A 12490-nucleotide genomic window follows, 5' to 3' on the forward strand; every position below is an offset into this window, starting at 1 on the left:
TTTCAACTTTGCGCTAATCACAGAGAAAAGATTGACCTGCTGTACACTTTGTGAAGGAAATGGTTTCTGAGACGGTGATTTAATTGGCTCAAATGAATGCTTAATTCTTTCATTCTTCTCTCAATTCAACTTGATTATGAATAGAATTTCCTTTGATTGGATAAGTCATTATCAACAAACTGAGACAAACTTGACATCTTTCATCTGTATGTGTGTGCCTGTGTGTGTTTGTGTGTGTGCAAATTAATGTGTGATTGTTACTTGCATGAAAATATGGATTTTCCGTCTTTGTCTATAATATGGATATAGACACATTCAATGAACGAAAAATGACTTAATGTTCCCCTGAAATTTTTGTAAGCATCGATACTTGCCCCTATACATGTTTGTTTTTTTGTTTTTTGTTTTTTTTAAATAATATGCCGGCAGGGGCAGTTTTAATATTTTTATTTATTAACTAATTTATTTATTTATATAGTAACTTTTTATTCAATTTTATTTTCATATTTATTTATATATTTGTATTTATGTATATATTCATATTTATTTATTTATAGTTATTTATTTTTATTTAACTTTGTTTATAGGTATATTTATTTATAAATATTTATTTTTATTTATTTATTTATTTATTTTGCATATCATAAAAAAAAAGAAAAAAACAGGCCAAATTCTTTTTTTTTTTTAAGTTCAAAGTAGGCGTTATTGCATTACATTTTGAATAGTTGAACATTCATCTTAACTGAAAAATATAAGGCCATGAAACATTTAATTTTCTGTGATAGCCACAAGGAATTGATACTGAATAAGGTACCTTCAGAGGTACTGACCAAATTTTGTTTGTATTACTAAGTACTGATTCACATAAAATCAAAAGGTACCATTTTCAGGTACTCAAGTGCATCCTTGTGACTGTGAGGGTGTGGAAGAGAGGGTGACTTTCCATGCTTGACATGAACACAGCATTGCAAGTTTAAATATTAAGAAATAAATATGTTAAATTGAAAAACTTTGAGATTTACTATTAAACAAATTTATAATTATTACCACATAAAAACACAGAAGTACCAAAAATCCGGGTAGTTGAGTACTGATACCAATTGCCATGCCATGCAATCGCTACTTGTTAAAGGTATCCGTCTCAAATGGCCACACCTGAGATGTTGGAGATGGCGTCATTAAGTTTCAGGACCATGGATAAAGGCCGATACAGCAAACATCGCAGAGGATTTAAGCTGAGCGGATAACTCAGTCAGACTGTGCTGAACACAAAACCTAAGATTAAGATTTCACATCATGTCAAAGTAATTCAGTAAATTACACTGAGTGAACAGTTTGCTCTGATGTCAGGCTTTATGTGCCCTTTTCCTGTTTACGCACCATCTGCAGCATTTCACCCTGCTTTTATCCACATCTCTGCAAACTTCTGAGCAGGGACCGAACGCACGTCTGGCCCATTAACAGCGAAGAGGAGGAGGCTGTTCAATGTTGACATGTTCAGTCTGTTGCGCTCATCAGTGGGGCTGTGATTTATGGCACTAAATCCACGTTTGCACTCTGCTATAGACACAGGGAGTGTGGAGACAGCCAACAGTTTGGCACAGGTGAATGTTAGTGCTAGCAATGTGAGCTATAGGTGTAAGAAAACACTGTCACAATCTGCGTTATTTCAACTGGCTTTCTCTTAACCATTGATGGGGTAAAAAGTATATATACAGGAGTGATATTTGCATCTGTGGCAGACTGACTGACTGACTGACTGAAAGCAGATGAGAGAGAACACTGTCATCTAGTCCCTTAGTTTTCTTTTAATCTCCATCCAGGCTCCTAACTTCACACCACCGTGCAACGACATGGCAACTGTCCAGATCACATGGGGTAGCCTGCAGACACAACACCACACAAGCCCAATGGATCATAGATGCTAAGTGAGGTTTAATGGTTGAAAAATGCTTTATACTCTGTTCTTGGGAAAACTCTCCTCATTAAGCTCTTTGTTCTGCTAAAAGTATTTCAAATGAGCTGCTCAGGTATTTTCCCTGCATCAGCACAGTGTATAGGCGGCTAATTAGGCCAAGAGAGCTTACAATTTGTTACCCAGGATTTGCATTTTTTTGTTGCTCCTGTATCAAAAGAGGCATCTATTATACAAAATATGAATCAAATAGTTTTGGCAAAGAGCATGTGTATCATGAAATTCATTGTCTGCCTGTGCATAATGTTGGGTTTCATATTGCGAGGCAAAAACCAAACACTCCTGAATTTCATGGTGTTGCAATGCATGCAAATTGCAGTTTTTCCTGCTGTTGTCTTGATAGAAAAGCTCATGAAGGCGAAGGATTTCTTTAAATCCCATAAAGGATGTCAGTTTTTAATTTGTGAGACAGTGATTCACTTTGCTGCAGTCAGGAAAGTGAAGATAGAAGTGGTTTTGAGCCCATGCAGTGCTTTCCACTACAGAGTCAAGTTGCAGTGCTGCCTGAGAGCCTGTAAGATCACAACCAATTAGCAATGTTTTTGTCTCGCAGGTGAGAAAGTCTCCAATTTCTTGGGCAATTTTACTCAACAGAAAAAATACTCAGAGATTCTTCAACTTGATTTCCACATGAAGTCTCTCAGAGATTTGTGAGCCTCTCTGCATCTTAACTTCCATTCCCTCTGTAATGCTTTATTAATACCCAATCATGTCACTAGCCTGATGCAAGTTAACTGAAGTATTTGAGACAAGCATCTTTTTTTGTATTTTACAAATTTAGAATGAAAGTTTTTAGGTTAGTTTTTTTTTCCTCGTTTTTTCTCAGTTCAGTGAGACTGTACCAGGGGTGGCCAACCTGTGGCTCACAAGCCTCATGTGGCTCTTTGCCTTTGATCCATTCCTCCAACGTTGGGATCAGTATTGATTAATATTTGGGTGATGAGATTGATACTTAAGTTTCAGTTTCATTTCTCTACATGTGATCCTCTTGATCGCTCTTTTGCTCATAACTATCTAGCTATCCAGATAGATAGATAGATAGATAGATAGATAGATAGATAGATAGATAGATAGATAGATAGATAGATAGATAGATAGATAGATACATAGATACATAGATAGATAGATAGATACATAGATACATAGATACATAGATGACCAGACAATACATCTTGGTTTGAAAATTGGAAATGCATTGATTTTCATTTTATGACATTTCAAGACCACATGCTTGATGTGGCTCTTTGAAGTACTACGGTAATTTTTGTGGCTCTCGGTCTCTGACTGGTTGGCCACCCTGGGACTATACTATTTTTTTCTTTTTTTTTTTTTAATAATAATCAAACTGTGGAACTTTGTTGAACCTACATTATACATAACCATCATCTTTCAAATGATTGCGTAAACTGAGTTTTAAAATCAGTCACAGGTAGAGAAAGAATGTTAAACTGATTATAAAAGGGGGGATGTTGCTGAGGTAATTGAAATTCAAAATACTTAAATATTCATCTTCGAGTCAAATGCTTTCTTTACAGTTGGATAAAGAACAGGATATAGAGGGAAAATGGAGAGAAACACACGTAAGTAGTGAGGACAGCAGTGAAGGAGAGAAGTGCTGAAAGGAAGAGATCTTATTTTTATTCTGCATGATAACAAAACGTATTTTACCTAGGTCCACTCCTCTCCATTCTGATTTGTTTTGGAGTTGAGCTTAAATTAAAGCATTGTCATAAACTAACTATGTCTCCCTGAACTCCTTTATAAATACAGTAAAGCCAAATCATCACGAACACATCCCAGAAAGGTGTTGATCTGGCCTCTTTTAATGCAGCTGCCAAGAAGAGAAATGTAAGTGTAAGATTCAGTAAGTCGATGCAAATGTGGGAGGAACAGAATAAAATGCATTGGGACAAGGACAAAAAGGCAAAGATGAAATGTCAGAATTCATCTCTGTGAAATAACATAGAACCAGAGGGGAATATTGAAATAAAGCGTGGAGTCAGAAGGAAAGGCGGGTACTCGTACTGTAACTAAAAGTGGGAGTGGCAGTATTGATAGAGGAAAAGTAGCTGAACGGAGGCGAAGAGGGAAGATTAATAGTTGTCTATTCAGAAGACACTTTCCTGCAGTCAGGAGAGCAAAATCACTGACAAAGAGCTACAAACAATGAGAAACGTGAGCAAATGAGCAGGAGAGTGCAGGCAGGTCAGAAAGAAGTGGAGATTAGGAGCGAAAGCAGTGAACAAAGGATTGAATGAGGAGTCAGCAGAGGTGAAGGAGAGAGCGAATGAGATAGGAGGCTAAATTAAAGATAGTGGAGAGAGGCAGAGAAAAGAAAAGGCGAGGAAATGATGCATGAAGGGTAAAAGCTGTGTAGGACTTCGTATATTCTCTAGTTTGAACAGTTTCTCCTCCCTCCTGTGTTTCTTTCTATCATCCTTTCAGATATTTTCTTTCAGAGTGCTCAGTGTGGCATGTCATTATCCAGTAAATGCTCCTATCTTGGCATTATTAAAAACACTACCCCTAAAGCTGTTGAGGATACCACTTTTGCAAAGTTGCTTCCTGTTCTTGGAGCCACTAGAAGTAGATTAAGCAAAGCAGCAGTTTGTCTGTATCATGTATTTAGATAAGGCCAATGATCTCCTTCCTTTCCTGCTACTGCGGTACTCGACTTCTCTTCCTCGCTTCCTCCATCGATCTCCCCCTCTGCAGCTACTCCCATCTCGCTCCTCTGTGCTCTTCTATATCCAATCAATCTTTTTATCTCTCTTCTGCTATCTCTCGACTGCTATCTCCTCATCTTTCAATCCTCTTTCCTGACTCATCCTTTCGGTGCTATGCTGAGTTGCTGTGGATCGACACGTTGAATTCAGGAGTAACTGACAGCGTATGATGGAGCGGTGTGTAGTTTGTCTTTACTTCCAGCTCGATGCATACATGCGACATCTTCTCAGTGCTTTGAATTATCAAACAAATGTCCTTATCTCCCTCCAGATTTGACATCAGGTAATATCTCATTGTAATGCATATCAGATAAACGCATTCTGTAGCCATCAACCTTCATCAGTAGCTCTTCTGACAATCGACAGTCATCATTCAAGCCTCATTTCCCCCGGGTCTTGTTAGCCATGATTGCAAACAGAAAAATATTATTAAACAAGCGACACAAACAGTGATTAGTGCCTACGTGGTAATGGATTTTTTCTATGTTTAATGTTCAAAATATGCATCTAATTTGAAACATCCTGTCAAAATGGAAATGCATTACCTTCATTACTTTGAACATCAAACAATAGAAGTGAATGATGGGTCATTAGTTAAAATCGGAGCTGTCAGCTCTAAAGAGCAGCACTGTTGGAAATGGTTGAGACATTTTGCAGCAGGGGAAATTGAAAAGGAACCTCTGAGTTTACTGTTAAGCTTTCTGCCCTGTTCCTGAATTTAAAGTGACAGTTTAAGTAGCATAATCACAACGCACTCATAACCAGATGACATAAAATGACATTTTTAAAAACCACCATGTACTGTTACGTTTTTCTCCACTTGGATATGTTTTATAAAACTGAGATATTTTTAGCCCTTACAATAAAATGATAAGCCATTTCTGTTTGGGTGTTTTTTGCTATAAACATAGCCATGCTTATCTCACTCTGATGCTCCGTCACTTTAACTTAATATTGTTGACAATTTCAGTTCAAGTGACTAATTAGATGTGAAGCACGTTGTGATTTCTGCTGCCATGTCAGCCTCTGACGGGCTGTAATCATTTCTAATTGTGTTACATGTTTTGAGTGAGTGCTTTAGTAAAATGATGATTCAAGACATTTCTTGATAATTAGACCCTGTCTCAATTAGATAACCCATCTTTATAAAGTTAAAAGAACATGATCAAGTCAGACTTTACTTCTTAACAGATACACTAAGTAGATAGAGAGGTCGTAGGATTACATCATAGCCACCACTTGATGTATGACATGAAAGGTCCTCAAAAGTGAAAGGAATACATTAGGGCTTCCTGTGGTGATTTGTTGCTGCAAAGGTCATGAAGCCTCCCTCCTCAGAAAAAGGACAGAGGAGCAGAAGCAGCTAAGTAGGAGAGTGATAGAGCACAGGTTAAAGGCTAAACGTTGTTAGTGATAATGTTCATTCCAACCCACAGTCAGCAGTTTTTCTGCAGTGGTCTGTTCAAACTAGAGAGTCTATCAATAAAATGAAGAGTGAGGTTACGTTAGCTCTGTTTGGTGAGGTTATAGTTTGTGTATATATAGTTGGTTGTCACAGTTCAGATTTTATTAAAAGAGGTTGAGACTTAAAGCTGTGGTCTACGATCTGAAACCCAGTTTGGCTGATGAGACACATTTGAAAAACGCAGCCTCACTCACCCTCCCCTCTGTGTTCCAAGATCCCGCCCCCTCATATCGCCCTTCTTCGCCTCCTAACAACACGCCCCCTCCCCCTCCAACAGAGCAAGAAGCCGGCCGGCAGAAAATGTAACAAACACACAGTCGTAGCTTTTTCAATTGGACCGGCGCAATCAAAACCATGAATTAGCCGGCGAAGCAGGTCTGGCGTTGCCACTGCCAGCTGATCAGAGCAGAGCCGACTGTGGGCGAGGCTTTACCTTTCTCAGCGTGTCTTCACCAGCTCAGTTTACAATGCTAAAGATGTGTGGCTAACTTATGCTTAGCTGTCTTGGCGTCAGTCTTTAGTCCCAAATTCCTCTGCAGCTTTTTCCACCAGTCGTACATTTCTCCAATATCCAGTCTCTGTTGGCACCTGTATCGCTCATAATTCTTCCTTGCTTCAGCCTTTTCCTTGAAACTTTTTCGTTTTCTTCCCTTTGCTGTGGAGGGTAACAGTAACAGCTTCCTGGTTTCGGTCTTCTCTGGCTCCATGACGCTTCGGTACCTGAGCAGCTAGCTGACGTGAGAGGGGTAGGGGGGAAGGACGAGGTGGGACCATGGGCATGACGGTGCAGAGCAGGGGAGACAGGGGATTGGATGGACTAACGCACGAATCCGAAATGAGGGAAAGGGCGGTTCACATTGGTCAATTATTAAGCTGTTTTGCAGCTGCTGTACTGAATGGATTTTTTTCATTCATTTTGGTTTTTATATTCCGTAGATCAGACCATAACAGCCTCAAAACGGTGTCAATAATAATTACCTAGCTTCAAATTGTAGACCATAGCTTTAACGGAAAAACAAAGGGGTTTCACACCAGTAATCCAAAAAAAGGGTGTCCTCTGAGTCTGCTTTGTCTTGGCGTCGTAGTCCAGTCCAGTGCATCAAATCCTTTTTCACAGCTGGAGCCACTTCTCTAGATGACCTTGACGTCTTAAAGGGAACTGAGCCCCCGCTCCAGGAATGATGCATTTGAAGACTTAGAGCAACACAGTGACTCTTCATTACTTATCCAAACACCTTATTTCTGTTATGAAACCAGTCCTAAAAGATTCACTACATAGAAACGAAATAGAAAAATGAAAAAGGAGAAACACTTGGATAACTATTGTCTTCTATCAGCATCCTGAAAGAGTCGTCTTGAACAAAAAAGGAATTGTCAAAAAGACAATCAGATCTCCATCCATTAGCTCCCAAAACAAATGTACGTCTTGGCAGGAGTCACATCGCTACTGCAGTGAGTGAAAGTATTCATGGGAAATGGAGTCATTGTCCTGGAGAAAAAAAAAAAACTTGTTAATCCTAATAGTGCCTTTAAATGTCAATATTTATTACATTGGATAGCACCTCTGTGAAGTGAGTGTATCATTCGTGACTGACACCAGTCATCACTCACTGCTACGTAACCAGACATAACCATTCACGTAGCTGCCATATTTTGGCTCCTTTGTTTTTTAAATGATAATGGAAGGTGAATGAAACCTCTTTATTAAGATTACCTCAGTGATTTTTTGGTAGAAGTTTGTCCCAGCAAGTTATGATGCTTTCACTTAGATAAGATTTGTTCCCCAGTCTGGTTTCATAAGGTTGACTTGTGTGTTGAGGTGACCCTGGGCTGATCTCTCAGAGCTGAAGTCTGTTCTGCTGCTTTTGCATTTCTCATCCAGTGCATTGCTTCAAGGATTTTCTTTGACAAATAAAAAAACCAACCAATCATTGGACAATTTGCAGTTGCCATGGAGCTGGTTGTGCAGATTTCTTCTCTGTTACTATCGCAGCAGAGTTTAGCATCAGGCAAAACTGGTTCAACTGGTTTCTGGGGCAGGAGGTGCTGAGTGCTGATGCATTCTGAGTCAGCAGTTAATCAGCACACTGCAGGGAAATGCATCAAACCTTGATCATAACTGCAAATGTCAGGAGAAGTTTGGCTATAGGCATGCACGGCCTTTCAAGACACTTGGATTTAAATCATGAGCATGCACAAAATACTAAACACAACTTCCAGAATGTTGCCTTGTAGTGCTTGTATATGCACGTGTTGGAAGGTGGTTTTATGAGTTTGCATATTACTCAGCATCTTTTTAATTAGTCAAAATGGGCCAGGATTCTGCCTTTGGCAAAGGAAGCAGAGGGAGGGCTGGTGTTCTGAGCCGTGTTGTTCTGGCACGTTGCACATAAACGATCACGCACATAGACAGATAAACACTCACAAACACACCTACTGACTGTATTTCTCATACAGGACTGCAGAAAAAGACTCATTCCTGTGATTAATGTGTCCACTTAACGGTTTCAAGTCAAAATGCCCTCTAACCCACTCTGCACAGACACACACACACACACACACACATACATGGACATGTTTTTCCCCTCTCCCTCTTTGCTGTCTCTCCTTTCTCCCCTGATGATGGTTTCAAATTTAGACACAGTCTACCACTCAGGAGGTGTCTGGTGTCTAGAGCTCAAGAGGCAAAGAGAACATATTAACCCTTTTCACACATACACTAAACACACACACACACACAAACCCACAAAACAGTTACTCCAATGCTACCTGATCCTTTTTGTGGTTGGAGGATCTTTCACCTTCCTGTTTAATTTAATGTGACAAATGACTTGTGTGAAGAAAAAAAGACCCTCACACTCTAAAACCACACGTCAGAAAATGAGCAGATTCCGGTGTGAATGAATGCAGAGGCATTTACAGACATTTACACGCACTGACGCTCAGATCTGAAGCACAACACATGACCTTACCCTTTACTCCCTTCTCCCCTTTCCTCCTTTGCTCATCATCATTTATTTCTGTGTGTGTGTGTGTGTGTGTGTGTGTGTCAGCAGTTTCACATTCCCCTTCCTCCACATCTTTCACGTGGCATTCTGTAGGCATTCAGCTCTAAGCGGTGCATGTAAAGGTCCATGTGTCTGTGATGTACAGCTTCCTGCCAAAGGACCGCAGAGACAATTACACTCACCGGCCACTTTATTAGGTTCATCTTGCCCTTTTGCCTTCAGAGCTGCCTTAATCCTTGGTGGCATAGATTCAACAATGTTCTGGAAACATTCCTCAGAGAGTTTGGTCCATATTAACATGATAGCATCACACAGTTGCTGCAGATTTGTCGACTGAACATCCATGATGAGAATCTCCTGTTCCACCACATCCCAAAGGTGCTCTATTGGATTGAGATCTGGGGACTGTGGAGGCCATTTGAGTGCAGGGAACTCATTGTTTAAGAAACCAGTCTGAGATGATTCCAGCTTTATGACATGGAGCGTTATCCTGCTGGAAGTAGCCATCAGAAGATGGGTACACTGTGTTCATAAAGGGATGGACATGGTCAGCAACAATACTCAGGTAGGCTGTGGACTTTAAACCATGCTCAGTTGGTACTAAGGGGCCCAAAGTGAGCCAAGAAAATATCCCCCTCACCATTACACCACCAGCAGCCTGAACCGTTGATACAAGGCAGGATGGATCCACGCTTTCATGTTGTTGACGCCAAATTCTGACCCTACCATCTGAATGTGGAGCAGAAATCCAGACTCATCAGACCAGGCAACGTTTTTCCAATCTTCTATTGTCCAGTTTTGGTGTTGCTGTGTGAATTGTAGCCTCAGTTTCCTGTTCTTAGCTGACAGGAGGGTCACCCGGTGTGGTCTTCTGCTGCTGTAGCCCATCTGCCTCAAGGTTGGACGTGCTGTGTGTTCAGAGATGCTCTTCTGCAGACCTCGGTTGTAACCAGTGGTTACTTGAGTTACTGTTGCCTTTCTATCAGCTCCAACCAGTCCGTCCATTCTCCTCTGACCTCTGGCATCAACAAGGCATTTAGTACCACAGACCTGCCGCTCACTGGATATTTTCTCTTTTTGGGACCATTCTCTGTAAACCCTAGAGATGGTTGTGCGTGAAAATCCCAGTAGATCAGCAGTTTCTGAAATACTCAGACCAACAACCATGGCACATTCAAAGTCACTTAAATCACCTTTCTTCCCCATTCTGATGCTCGGTTTGAACTGCAGCAGATTGTCTTGACCATGTCTACATGCCTAAATGCATTGAGTTGCTGTCATGTGATTGGCTGATATGAAATTTGCATCATCAAGCAGTTGGACAGGTGTGCCTAACAAAGTGGCCAGTGAGTGTATATCCTCCACTTTCTTTTTGTATTGTTGTGAGGTTGCTATAACTGCAGGTCTAACTGAGAACTTTTTGCTCTATTTTTCACTTCCTCACTCAAAGAGCCTTCCCGATGTGTTATTTTGGATGCATCCAATGGGATTAGAGCCAGATGAACACAGAGCACGATGGTCGGATTACATTTCCCATCTAGCCTTGGAAAGCCTTGGATCCCCAACGGAGATAGATGTTGTGGTTTGGGAGATAAGTTGAGCTTCCCCTTTTTAACCAGACGCCATCAGGAGCCAGATAAAGAAAATGGAAGTTTGATTTGTAATTTTCTGCTGAGATTGCCACCAGCTTTTGTTTTTGCAAATCTGCTGAAATGTGTCCCCAGCTGCAGGTGGCTGTGAAATGGTTTTGTAATGGTTGCTCCTCTGAAACCAGCAGATATTGTTGATAACAACAAGGCGTCAGAATAATGATCTGTTTGTTTGACAGTTTCAAGTCCTTCTGCTTTCACTTTCTGTTTGTTTTCACTTCAGCTTGTTTTCTTCTTTTGGCTGTCAGATAAAATCTGCTCTGTTCAGTCTTTTGATTAGTCACATCCCTCTGTCTTTCTACATTTCACATTGGACTATTGATCTCCCTCTTTATCAGCCTGCTTCTTTTTCATTCTTCATCCCACATTTACTCTAGTATAGTGTTTGTAATTACCTCAAGAAGGGTTACTTTAGTCTAACCTTTAACTCTAGTAAGTGATTAGTAAACAGCTCAATTTCTTCTCCAAATAAATGCATGCACTGAATGTTTTCAAAAGAACATCATCTTTTTTTCAAATTCAAAGTGAACTGAATAGCCTTCTTCATCTTATGCATCCATTTCTTTCGGACTTCCAACAGATCTATGAACCAGTTTGTGTCTGCTTGACTGCAGTATGCTCCCTCTTCCATAAACACCCACAGGCTGCATTTTCTGAGCGCAGCACGGGGCAGCGATACCAGACAGCTGCAGTCCCAAAACCAAGGGCTTCCTCAGGCAATTATTAAATCAGAGGTTAACCAATTCCATGATGATCTCCTCTGAAATGCAGTCATCAGTGGCCTCTACAAACCTCTGGCCTACTGACCAGCTGACTCCAGGCCTAGTTTTTCTTATTATGAAAGTTTTTTTCTTTTATTTAAGTGAAACACAATTTGACATTCAGACCAACTGGATGCTTTAAATTGTTCCGACTTCCACTTGATCTACCCTGTGCCAACTGATGTGCCTTGCTCCAACATCAAAAAAAAATAAAATAGGAGCCTTACATATCTGCTGTTGAAGCACACTGCATAATGAGCATGCAAATAACATTAGTAGAAACACACACCTCACTCCGCTCTGTGAATGAACCCACCTCTTTTCCATACATGTAATTTTTATTATTTATATCAAGTCCAGAGAACAATATTGACTTTGGCAAATGAAATCAAAACAGAAAGGAAACAACAGTAATGGTAAAAGTCATTATCCATGTCGTTGGCTCTGTTTTATAGGCATCTGTTTGTGTGTTTTGGATTCTGTGCTTGCCAGTTTGTGTGTTTGTGCTGTATGTGCTTCTTTTTTCTGCCTACTTGTTGTTGTTGGCATTTTTCTGTTCTAATCATGACGATCTTTTGTCTAAAACAAAAAATCACACATTTTTTAATATTTTGTCTTTGATCCTAACATCATTCCCCAGAAAACTTTGAAAAACAGTAACACATGGTGCAACAAGTAACATCATTTTATATTTATATATATATATACTATATATATATGTACTTTCAAGTTTTCTCTTTTCATTTTTTTCTCTTTGACAGAAGTTTTTAAGAGTCTCTGGTCACTGCCAGTGGGACATTAGTCCCATCTTTAGTTGTACAAAGTCATCGAAGAGTTAATGTCAGTTGCCTCCTTAATGGAACTGTCATTTTTTTTAACTGCTTCCTTCCTGAAAACATTCACTGT

The 12490-nt window shown here is 40.0% G+C and overlaps 1 protein-coding gene across 2 annotated transcripts in view; it reads left to right on the forward strand.

Annotated features, from left to right (window-relative positions):
- Positions 1 to 12490, forward strand: part of pcxb (pyruvate carboxylase b) — a 472827-nt gene that overhangs the window by 275510 nt on the left and 184827 nt on the right. The gene's annotated exons all lie outside the window — the stretch shown is intronic.

This window comes from Halichoeres trimaculatus, unplaced genomic scaffold, assembly GCF_033239565.1.
Source record: "Halichoeres trimaculatus isolate MK-OKI-2021-1 unplaced genomic scaffold, fHalTri1.1 fHalTri1_scaffold_22, whole genome shotgun sequence".
Classification (NCBI taxonomy): Eukaryota; Metazoa; Chordata; class Actinopteri; order Labriformes; family Labridae; genus Halichoeres; species Halichoeres trimaculatus.